The following is a 9,839-nucleotide window of genomic DNA, read 5'->3' as shown; positions in this document are numbered from 1 at the left end:
ATCCACATTATATTGCATCTGCCATACATTTGCCCACTCACTAAAACTGTCCAACACACCCTGCAGCCTCTAAGCGTCCTCCTCACAGCTCACACCGCTACGCAGGTTAGTGTCATCCGCAAATTTGGAGATATTACACTCAATTCATTCATCTCAATCATTCATATATATTGTAAAGAGCTGGGGTCCTAGCACTGAGCCCTGTGGCACTCCACTCGTCACTGCCTGCCATTCTGAAAAGGACCCGTTTAGCCCGACAATCTGCTTCCTGTCTACCAACCAGTTCTCTATCCAAGTCAGTACATTACCACCAATACCATGCGCTTTGAATTTGCACACCAATCTCTTGTGCCTTTCTTTGTCAAAAGCCTTTTGAAAGTCCAAAAACAGCACATCCACTGGTTCTCCCTTGTCCACTCCGCTAGTTACATCTTCAAAAAGTTCTAGAAGATACATCAAGCATGATTTCCCTTTCATAAATATATGCTGACTTGGTCCGATCCTGTCACTGCTTTCGAAATACTCTGTTATTTCATCCTTAATGATTGACTCCAACCATTTCCCTACTACTGATGTCAGGCTAACCAGTCTATAATTACCACTTTTCTCTCTCTCTCCGTTTTTTAAAAAGTGGTGTTACATTAGCTAACCTCCAGTCCATATGAACTGATCCAGAGTCTATAGACTGTTGGAAAATGATCACCAATGCATCCACTATTTCCGTGACCACTTCCTTTTGTACTCTGGGATGCAGACGATCAGGTCCCGGAGATTTATCAGCCTTCAATCCCATCAATTCCCTGACACAATTTCCCACCTAATATCCTTCAGTTCCTCCTTCTCACTTGACCCACTGTCCCCTAGTACATTTGGAAGGTTATTTGTGTCTTCCTTCGTGAAGACAGAACCGAAGTATTTGTTCAATTGGTCTGCCATTTCTTTGTTTCCCATTATAAATTCACCTGAATCCGACTGCAAGGGACCGAATTTTGTCTTCACTAATCTTTTTCTCTTAACATATTTATAGAAGCTTTTGCAGTCAGTTTTTATGTTCCCTGCATGTTTCTTCTCGTACTCCATTTTCCCCCTCTTGATTAAACCCTTAGTCCTCCTCGTTAAATTCTAAATTGCTCCCAGTCCTCAGGTTTGTTGCTTTTTCTAGCCAGTTTAAATGCCTCTTCCATGGCTTTAACAATATCCTTAATTTCCGTTGTTAGCCATGGTTGAGCCACATTTCCCGTTTTATTTTTACTCCAGACAGGGATGTACAATTGCTGAAGTTCATCCATGTGATCTTTAAATGTTTTCCCTTGCTCATCCAACCTCAACCCTTTAAGTATCCTTTGCCAGTATATTCTAGCGAATTCACACCTCATGCCGGCGAAGTTGTCTTTCCTTCAGTTCAGGAGCCTAGTTTACTAATTTACTGTGTCACTCTCCATCTTAATCAAAATTCTACCATATTGTGGTCACTCTTCCCCAAGGGGCCTCGCACAATAAGATCACTAATTTGTCCCTTCTCATTACACATCACCCAGTCTTGGATGGGCAGCTCTCTCGTCGGTTCCTCGACATATTGGTTTCAAAAACCAATCCTAATAACTCCAGGAAATCCTCCTCCAACGCATTGCTACCAGTTTGGTTAGCCCAATCAACATGTAGATTAAAGTCGCCCATGATAACTGCTCTACCCTTATTGTACACATCCCTTATTTCTTGTTTGATGCTGTCCCCAACCTCACGACTATTGTTTGATGATCTGTATACAACTCCGACTAATGCTTTCTTCCCTTCGAAATGCCGCAGCTCCACCCATAACAATTCCACATCATCCAGGCTAATGTTCCTCCTTACTATTGCATTAATTTCCTGTTTAACCAGCAATGCCAACCCGCTTCCTTTTCCTCTCTGCCTATCCTTTCTAAATGTTGAATACCACTGGATGTTGAGTTCACAGCCTTGTTCTCCCTGGAGCCATGTCTCCGTGATGCCAATTGCATCATGTCCGTTAACTGCTGTATGCACAGTTAATTCCTCCACGTTATTCAGAATACTCCACGCATTGAGGCACATAGCCTTCAGGCTTGTCTTTTTAACACAATTTGTCCCTTTAGAATGTTTCTGTACTGTGGCCCGTTTTGTTCTTTGCCTTGGGTTTGTCTTCCCTCAAATTTTACCATTCTCCTTCTATCTTTTTCTTCTGCCGCCATTTTATTTCCCTCTGTCTCCCTGCGTAGGCTCCCATCCCCCTGCCATGTTAGTTTAAATCCTCCCCAACAGCACTAGCAAACACTCCCCCGAGGACATTGGTTCCGGTCCTGCTCAGGTGCAGACCATCCGCTTTGCACTGGTCACACCTCCCACAGAACCAGTTCCAGTGTCCCAGGAATTTGAATCCCTCCCTTTTGCACCCCTCAAAACACGTATTCCTCTGAGCTATTCTGAGATTCAAGCTCAGACTTGCACGTGTCACTGAAAGCAATCCTGAGATTACTAACTTTGAGGTCCTACTTTTTAGTTATGCTCCTCGCTCACTAAATTCGTCTCGAAGGACCTCATCCCATTTCTTACCTATATCGTTGGTACATATATGCACCACGACAACTGGCTGTTTACCCCTCCTTTTCAGATTGTCCTGCACCCCCTCCGAGACATCTTGACCCTTGCAGCAGGGAGGCAACATACCTTCCTGGAGTCTCGGTTGCGGCCGCAGAAACGCCTATCTATTCCCCTTACAATCGAATCCCCAATCACTTTCGCTCTCCCACTCTTTTTCCTGCCCTCCTGTGCAGCAGAGCCACCAACGGTGCCATGAATTTAGCTGCTGCTGCTCCCCTTTGATGAGTCATCCCCCTCAACAGTACCCAAAACGGTGTATATGTTTTGCAAGGGGATGACCGCAGGTGACCCCTGGACTACCTTCCTGCACTACCTTCCTTCCACTGCTCTTCCAGTTGGTCACCCATTTGCTATCTGCACTGAGACCAACTCGCTAAACGTACTATTCACATCATTCTCAGCATCGTGGATGCTCCAGACTGAATCCACCCGCAATGCTGTCCGCCAAGAGCTGGAGGCGGACACACTTCCCGCACACGTCGTCGGCAGGGCCACCGGAAGCGTCCGTGACTTCCCACATAGTGCAGGAGGAGCATGACACTTGTCCGAGCTGTCAAGCCATGACTTAACCATTGGATCAACTTAATTTAGCAACAACAATGCTAAAGGTTACTTACTGATAAAGAAAATGAAAAAGAAAAGCTCCTTACCAATCACCAGCCAATCACTTACCCCCTTGGCTGTGACGTCACCTTTCGATTTCCTTCTTCTTCTTTTGTGCCTTCACTCCCTGCTGCAGCTGCACCAGCTGGCCTATCACCGAGCTCACCACGCTGGGCCTTTTTATAGGCCTCCCCAAGCTGACCATATAATGAGGAACTGCTGCAGTGATGTCCTGGGGCTGTGATGATTGATCTCTTACCAACACAACCATCTTCCTTTGTGGTAGGTATGACCGCAGCCATAGAATCATGGAAACATAGAAAATAGGACCTTGTCGAAAGCCTTCTGAAAGTCCAAATACAACAGTTTAACTGGTTCTCCCTTGTCCACTCCACAGGAAACATCCTCAAAAAATTCCAGAAGATTTGTCAAGCATGATTTACCTTTCACAAATCCATGCTGACTTGGACCTACCATGTCTACTCTTTCCAAATGCGCTGCTATGACATCCTTAATAATTGATTACATAATTTTACCGATGACTGAAGTCAGGCTGACCGGTCTTTTATCCCTTGTTTTCTCGCTCCATCCTTTTTTAAAAAGTGGGGTTACATTGGCTACCCTCCACTCGATAGGAACTGATCCAGAGTCTAAGGAATGTTGGAAAATGACTGTCAATGGATCCGCTATTTCCAAGGCAACTTATTTAAGTACTCTGGGATGCAATCCATCAGGCCCTGGGGATTTTCTGCCTTCAATTCCATCAATCTCCCCAACACAATTTCCCGACGAATAAGGATTTCCCTCAGTTCCTCCTTCTTACTAGACCCTCTGACCCCTTTTATATCCAGAAGGTAGTTTGTGACCTCCTTAGTGAATACCGAACCAAAGCACTTGTTCAATTGGTCTACCATTTCTTTGTTCCCCGTTATGACTTCCCCTGATTCTGACTGCAGGGGACCTACGTTTGTCTTTATTAACCTTTTTTCTCTTTACATATCTATAGAAACTTTTGCAGTCCGTCTTAATGTTCCCTGCAAGCTTCTTCTCCTACTCCATTTTCCCTGCCCTAATCAAAGCCTTTGTCCACCTCTGCTGAGTTCTTAATTTCTCCCAGTTCCCAGGTTCACTGCTATTTCTGGCCAATTTGTATGCCACTTCCTTGGCTTTAATACTATCCCTGATTTCCCTTGATAGCCACGGTTGAGCCACCTTCCCTTTTATATTTTTACGCCAGACAGGAATGTACAATTGTTGTAGTTCATCCATTCGGTTTCTAAATGTCTGCCAGTGTCCATCCACAGTCAACCCCTTAAGTATCATTCGCCAATCTATCCTAGCCAATTCACGCCTCATACCTTCAAAGTTATCCTTCTGTAAGTTCTGGACCATGGTCACTGAATTAACTATTTTATTCTCCATCCTAATGTAGAATTCCGCCATATTATGGTCACTCTTCCCCACGGGGCCTCGCACAAGGAGAATGCTAATTAATCCTCTCTCATTGCACAACACCCAGTCTAAGATGGCCTCCCCCCGAGTTGGTTCCTCGACATATTGGTCTAGAAAACCATATCTTATGCACTCCAGGAATTCCTCCTCCACCGTATTGCTTCCAGTTTGGTTAGCCCAATCTATATGCATATTAAAGTCACCCATTATAACTGTTGCACCTTTATTGCATGCACCACTAATTTCCTGTTTGATGCCCTTCCCAACATCACTACTACTGTTTGGAGGTCTGTACACAACTCCCACTAACGTTTTTTGACCTTTGGTATTCTGCAGCTCTACCCATATAGATTCCACATCATCCAAGTTAATGCCCTTGCTAACTATTGCATTAAGCTCCTCTTTAAACAGCAATGCTGCCCCTACTCCTTTCCTTTTATTCTGTCCTTCCTGAATGTTGAATACCCATGGATGTTGTGTTCTCTGCAATCCCAATCACATCATATGTGTTAATATTTTTTTGCACAGTTAATTCATCCACCTTATTACGGATACTCCTTGCATTAAGACACAAAGCCTTCAGGCTTGTTTTTTAAAACACTTTTTCCTTTTAGAATTTTGCTGTACAGCGGCCATTTTTGTTTTTTTGCCTTGTGTTTCTCTGCCCTCCACTTTTACTCATCTCCTTTCTGTCTTTTGCTTTTGTCTCATTTTTGTTTCCCTCTGTCTCCCTGCATTGGTTCCCATCCCCCTGCCATATTAGTTTAACTCCTCCCCAACAGCACTAGCAAACAGTCCCCCTAGGACATTGGTTCCGGTCCTGCCCAGGTGCAGACCGTCCGGTTTGTACTGGTCCCACCTCCCCCACAACCGGTTCCAATGCCCCAGGAATTTGAATCCCTCCCTGCTGCACCACTGCTCAAGCCACGTATTCATCTGCGCTATCCTGCGATTCCTACTCTGACTAGTGGAGACTTTTACCCCTGTTTCTCATTGACTTCAGCTTTACTAGGCATGGGATGCAAGAGCAAGGAGGTGAAGCTTGGACTGTATAAAAAACTGGTTAGGTTGCAGCTGGAGAACTGCATGCAGTTCTGATAACCACATTACAGGAAAGATAATATTTCATTGGAAAGGGTGCAGAGCAGATTAACAAGAATGTTTCCTGGGCTAGAGAATTTAGGCTAAGGAAAGATTTGCGATGCTGGGTCTGTTTTCTTTGGAACAGATGATGATGAGAGGATACCTCATTTAGATGTATAACATTTTTAATGGCCTGAATAGGTTGGATATGAATGCTTGTTTGCCTTGGTAGACTCAACAAATAGAGGGCATAGTGTTAATGTAATTAGGGGGAGGTTTAGATAAGAGATGAGGGAAAATGTCTTCACCCAGAGGGTGGTGTGTGTCTGGAACTCACTGCATGAAAAGGTAACAGAGGTAGAAACCGATAACACATTTAAATAATTTTTGGATGTGCAATTAAAGTGCCGTAAACTACAGGGCTACGGACCAAGAGCTAGAAAGTTGGAATAGGCTGCAGAGTTCTAGGTCGGCCAGCACGGACACGATGGGTCGTCCTGGCCTTCTTCCTGTAAATTTCTACAGGTCTATGATTCTATGCTGCTATATCTGTAAACTGACTGGTGTCTCTCAGCCACTCTCCCTCAATGAGATGTCTGTAAATACACTAGTGTCTCAGAGTGAGATATCTGTACAACGACTGATGACTTTTAGTCCCCAATCCCACAGGGAGGCATTTGTACACTGACTGGTGTAGCTCAATCCCCTCTCACCGAGTGGGATGTCTATATACTGAATGGTGTGTCTCAGGAAGATATTTGTCACTGACTGGTGTTTCTCAGAGATATATCTGTACAGTTCCTGGTGTTTCTCCGTCGCCTCTCCCTCACGGAGATATGTGTAAACTAACTGGTGCATCTCAGTCTCCTCGGTCTTCGGGAGACATTTTACACTGACTGGTGTCTCTCAGACGCCTCTCTCTTAGGGAGATGTCAGTAAATTGACTGGTGCCTCTCAGTCACTCTCCATGAGCGAGATATCTGTGCACTGATTGCTGTCTCCCAGTCCCCTCTCCCTCAAACACATATCAGTACACTGACAGTTGTCTCACAGTCCCCTCCCTCAGGGAAATATCTTTACATAGACAGGTGTCTCACAGGCCCCTCTCGCAGGGAAATATCTGGACGTTGACTGGTGGCTCACATGGAGATATATGTGCACTGACTGGTGTATCTAGGTCCCCTCACCGTCAGGGAGATGTCTGTACGCTGACTGGTGTCTATCTATGCCACTGCACCGGAGAGATGTCTGCACGCTGAGAGTTTTTTTTCAGTCCACTCTCTCTCGGGGAGTTAACAATACATTAACTGGTTTCTCCCTGGGCCAGTCGCTCAGGGGGCTATCTGTACTCTTTCTGTGTCTCTCACCCCCTCTCGCTCAGCGTGATATCTGTACACTGGTGTCTCTCAGTACCCTCTACCCCAGTGTGCTATCTGCACACTCGTTGGTGTTTCTCACGCCCTTTCTCTCAGGAAGATATCTGTACATTGACTGATGTCTCTCTATGCCACTCCCCCAGAGAGATGGCTGCACACTGACTGGTGTCTCCCAGTACCCTTTCCCGCAGGTTGATATCTGTACACTCACTCGTGCCTCACAGTCCACTCGCTCTCAGGGAGATGTCTTTATACTTAATGTTTTCTCTCAGGGAGATATTTATACACTGACTGCTGTCTTTTAATCCTCTCTCCCTCAGCGAGATGTCTGCACAATGACTGGTATCTCCCTCTCCCTCAGCCTCAGGAAGATATCTGTCAATTTACTGGTGTCTCACTGTGCCACTCCCTCAGGGAGATATCTATACACGAAATGTTATCACGCAAGCCCTTTCCCTCAGGGAGATATCTGTACATTGTCTGGTGTTTCTCTGTGGGATGTCTGTACAATTTAGGTGTCTCTCAACCCTCTCTCAGAGAGATATCTCTACACAGATTGCAGTCTCTCAGTCGTTCTCTCACAGGAAGAAATGAGTAAACGAACTGATGGCGCCCATTGCCTCTCCCTCAGTGCGATATCTTTAAATTGGCTGCTGTCTCTCAGTTCCCTTTCCGTCAGTGATACATTTTTAAACTGACTGGTGATTTCCAATCCAACTCCATCAGGGAGATAGCTGAACACCGACTGGTGTTACTAAGTCCACTTTCTTCCAAGCAGAAAATGATTAACTGACAAGCGCCTCCCCTTCCCTCATCCTCAGGGAGCTCGCTGCACACTGAATGGAGTCTCCCAGTCCTCTCTCTCAGAGCGATATCTGTACGCGAACTGATGTCTCTCTGTGCCTGTCTGTGAAGGGATATCTGTATTCTTTCTGGTGTCTGTCACGCTCTCTCCATCAGGGTTATATTTGTATACTTGCTGGTGTGGCTCAGTCCCCTCCCCCTCAGGGTAATATCTGTAAACTGACTCGTATCTCTCAGTCCCCTCTCCCTCAGGGTGATATCCGTTCACTGACTGGTGTCGCTCAGTCCCATCTCCCTCAGGGTAATATCTGTTCACTGATTCGTGTCTCTCAGTCGTTGCTCCCTCAGGGAGATGTATGCATAATGACTCGTGCTTCCCTCTCCCTCAGCCTCAGGAAGGTATCTGTGCCATGACTGGTGTCTCTCGGTCCCCTTTCTCAAGAAGATATCTGTACGCTGACTGGTGTCCCACAGCGAGATATCAGTGCACTGACTGGTGTCTCACATTCCATCTCTTTTAGCTCGAAATCAGGATACTGACCGATATCTTTCAGTCCCTCTATCCCCGAGTGACATCTGTCCATTGACAGGCGTCTCTCAGTCGATTCTACCTCAGGGAAATATCTGTACTCTGACTGCTGTCTCCCAGTACCCTCTCACTCAGGGAGATTTCGGTACACTGACAGATTTCACTCAGTGCCCTCTCCCTCAGGGAGATGTATGTACGGTAACTTTAGTTTCCCACTCCCTCTCCTTCACGGAGATATCTGTACATAGACAGTTGTCTCATAGTCACCACTCTCAGTGAAGTATCTTTACCCTGACTCTTGTCTCACTATGCGATAGCAGTGCACCAACTTGTGTCTCACATTTAAGTTTCACTTCGGGAGGGAAATCGACCGTTGTCTCTCAGTCCCTCTCCCTCCGGGTCATATCTGTACACTGATTGCTGTCGTCCAGTCCACTCACCCTCTGGGAGATACCTGTACACTGAATGGTTTCTCGCAGTCCCTCTCGATCAGGGAGATATCTGTACATTGAACTTTCTCTCCCAGTCTCTCGCCTTCAGGGAAATATCTCGACATTGATTGATATTTCACGTGGAGATAGCTGTCCATTGACTTGTGTCTCACGTGGAGATATCTGTGCATTTCCTGGTGTCTCATATTGCTTCTCTCTAAGGGAGATATCATAAAGTGATTGATGTCTCTCAGTCACTCTCCCCGAGGGAGATATCTGTACACTGACTGCTGTCTCTAAGTCACTCTCCCTGAGGGAGATATCTGTATATGAACTGCTGTCTCTCTCTCTGCCACACCCTCACGGAGATATGTATGCAGTGAATAGCGTCCCACAGGCCCTTTCCCTCAGGAAGATATCTTTATATTGTCTGACTTCTCTTTGTGCATCTCTCCCAGAGGGCTATGTGTGCAATTCAGTGGTCTCCCAATTTCCTCTCCCTCAGAATGAAATATCTGTACACTGACTGCTGTCGCTCATTTCCATCTCCCTCAGTGAGATATTTGTAATCTGAATTGTTTCTCCCAATCCAACTGAGGGACACCACACTAGTTATTCGTTGTGTCATAGGGAGATATGTGAGCATTGTCTGGTATCACTCATTGCTTCTCTCTAAGGGAGATATCAATAAACTGACTGGTGTATGTCAATCCATCTCTCGAGGGAGAAATATTTACACTGAGAGTGACTCTCAGTCCCTCTCTGTGAGGGCAATATATTTACGCTTACTGGTGTATTTAAATCCCCTCTCCCTCGGGTTGATATATGTACACTGACTGGTATCTCTCAGTCAATCTCTCTCAGAGAGATGGTCTTTTTACGTTATGGTGTCTCTCGGGGAGATATATTTACACTGGCTGTTGTCTCGCACTCCTCTCTCAC

The sequence above is a fragment of the Pristiophorus japonicus genome, chromosome 27 (assembly GCF_044704955.1).
Source record: "Pristiophorus japonicus isolate sPriJap1 chromosome 27, sPriJap1.hap1, whole genome shotgun sequence".
Lineage (NCBI taxonomy): Eukaryota > Metazoa > Chordata > Chondrichthyes > Pristiophoridae > Pristiophorus > Pristiophorus japonicus.
This window is presented reverse-complemented; position numbering follows the sequence as displayed.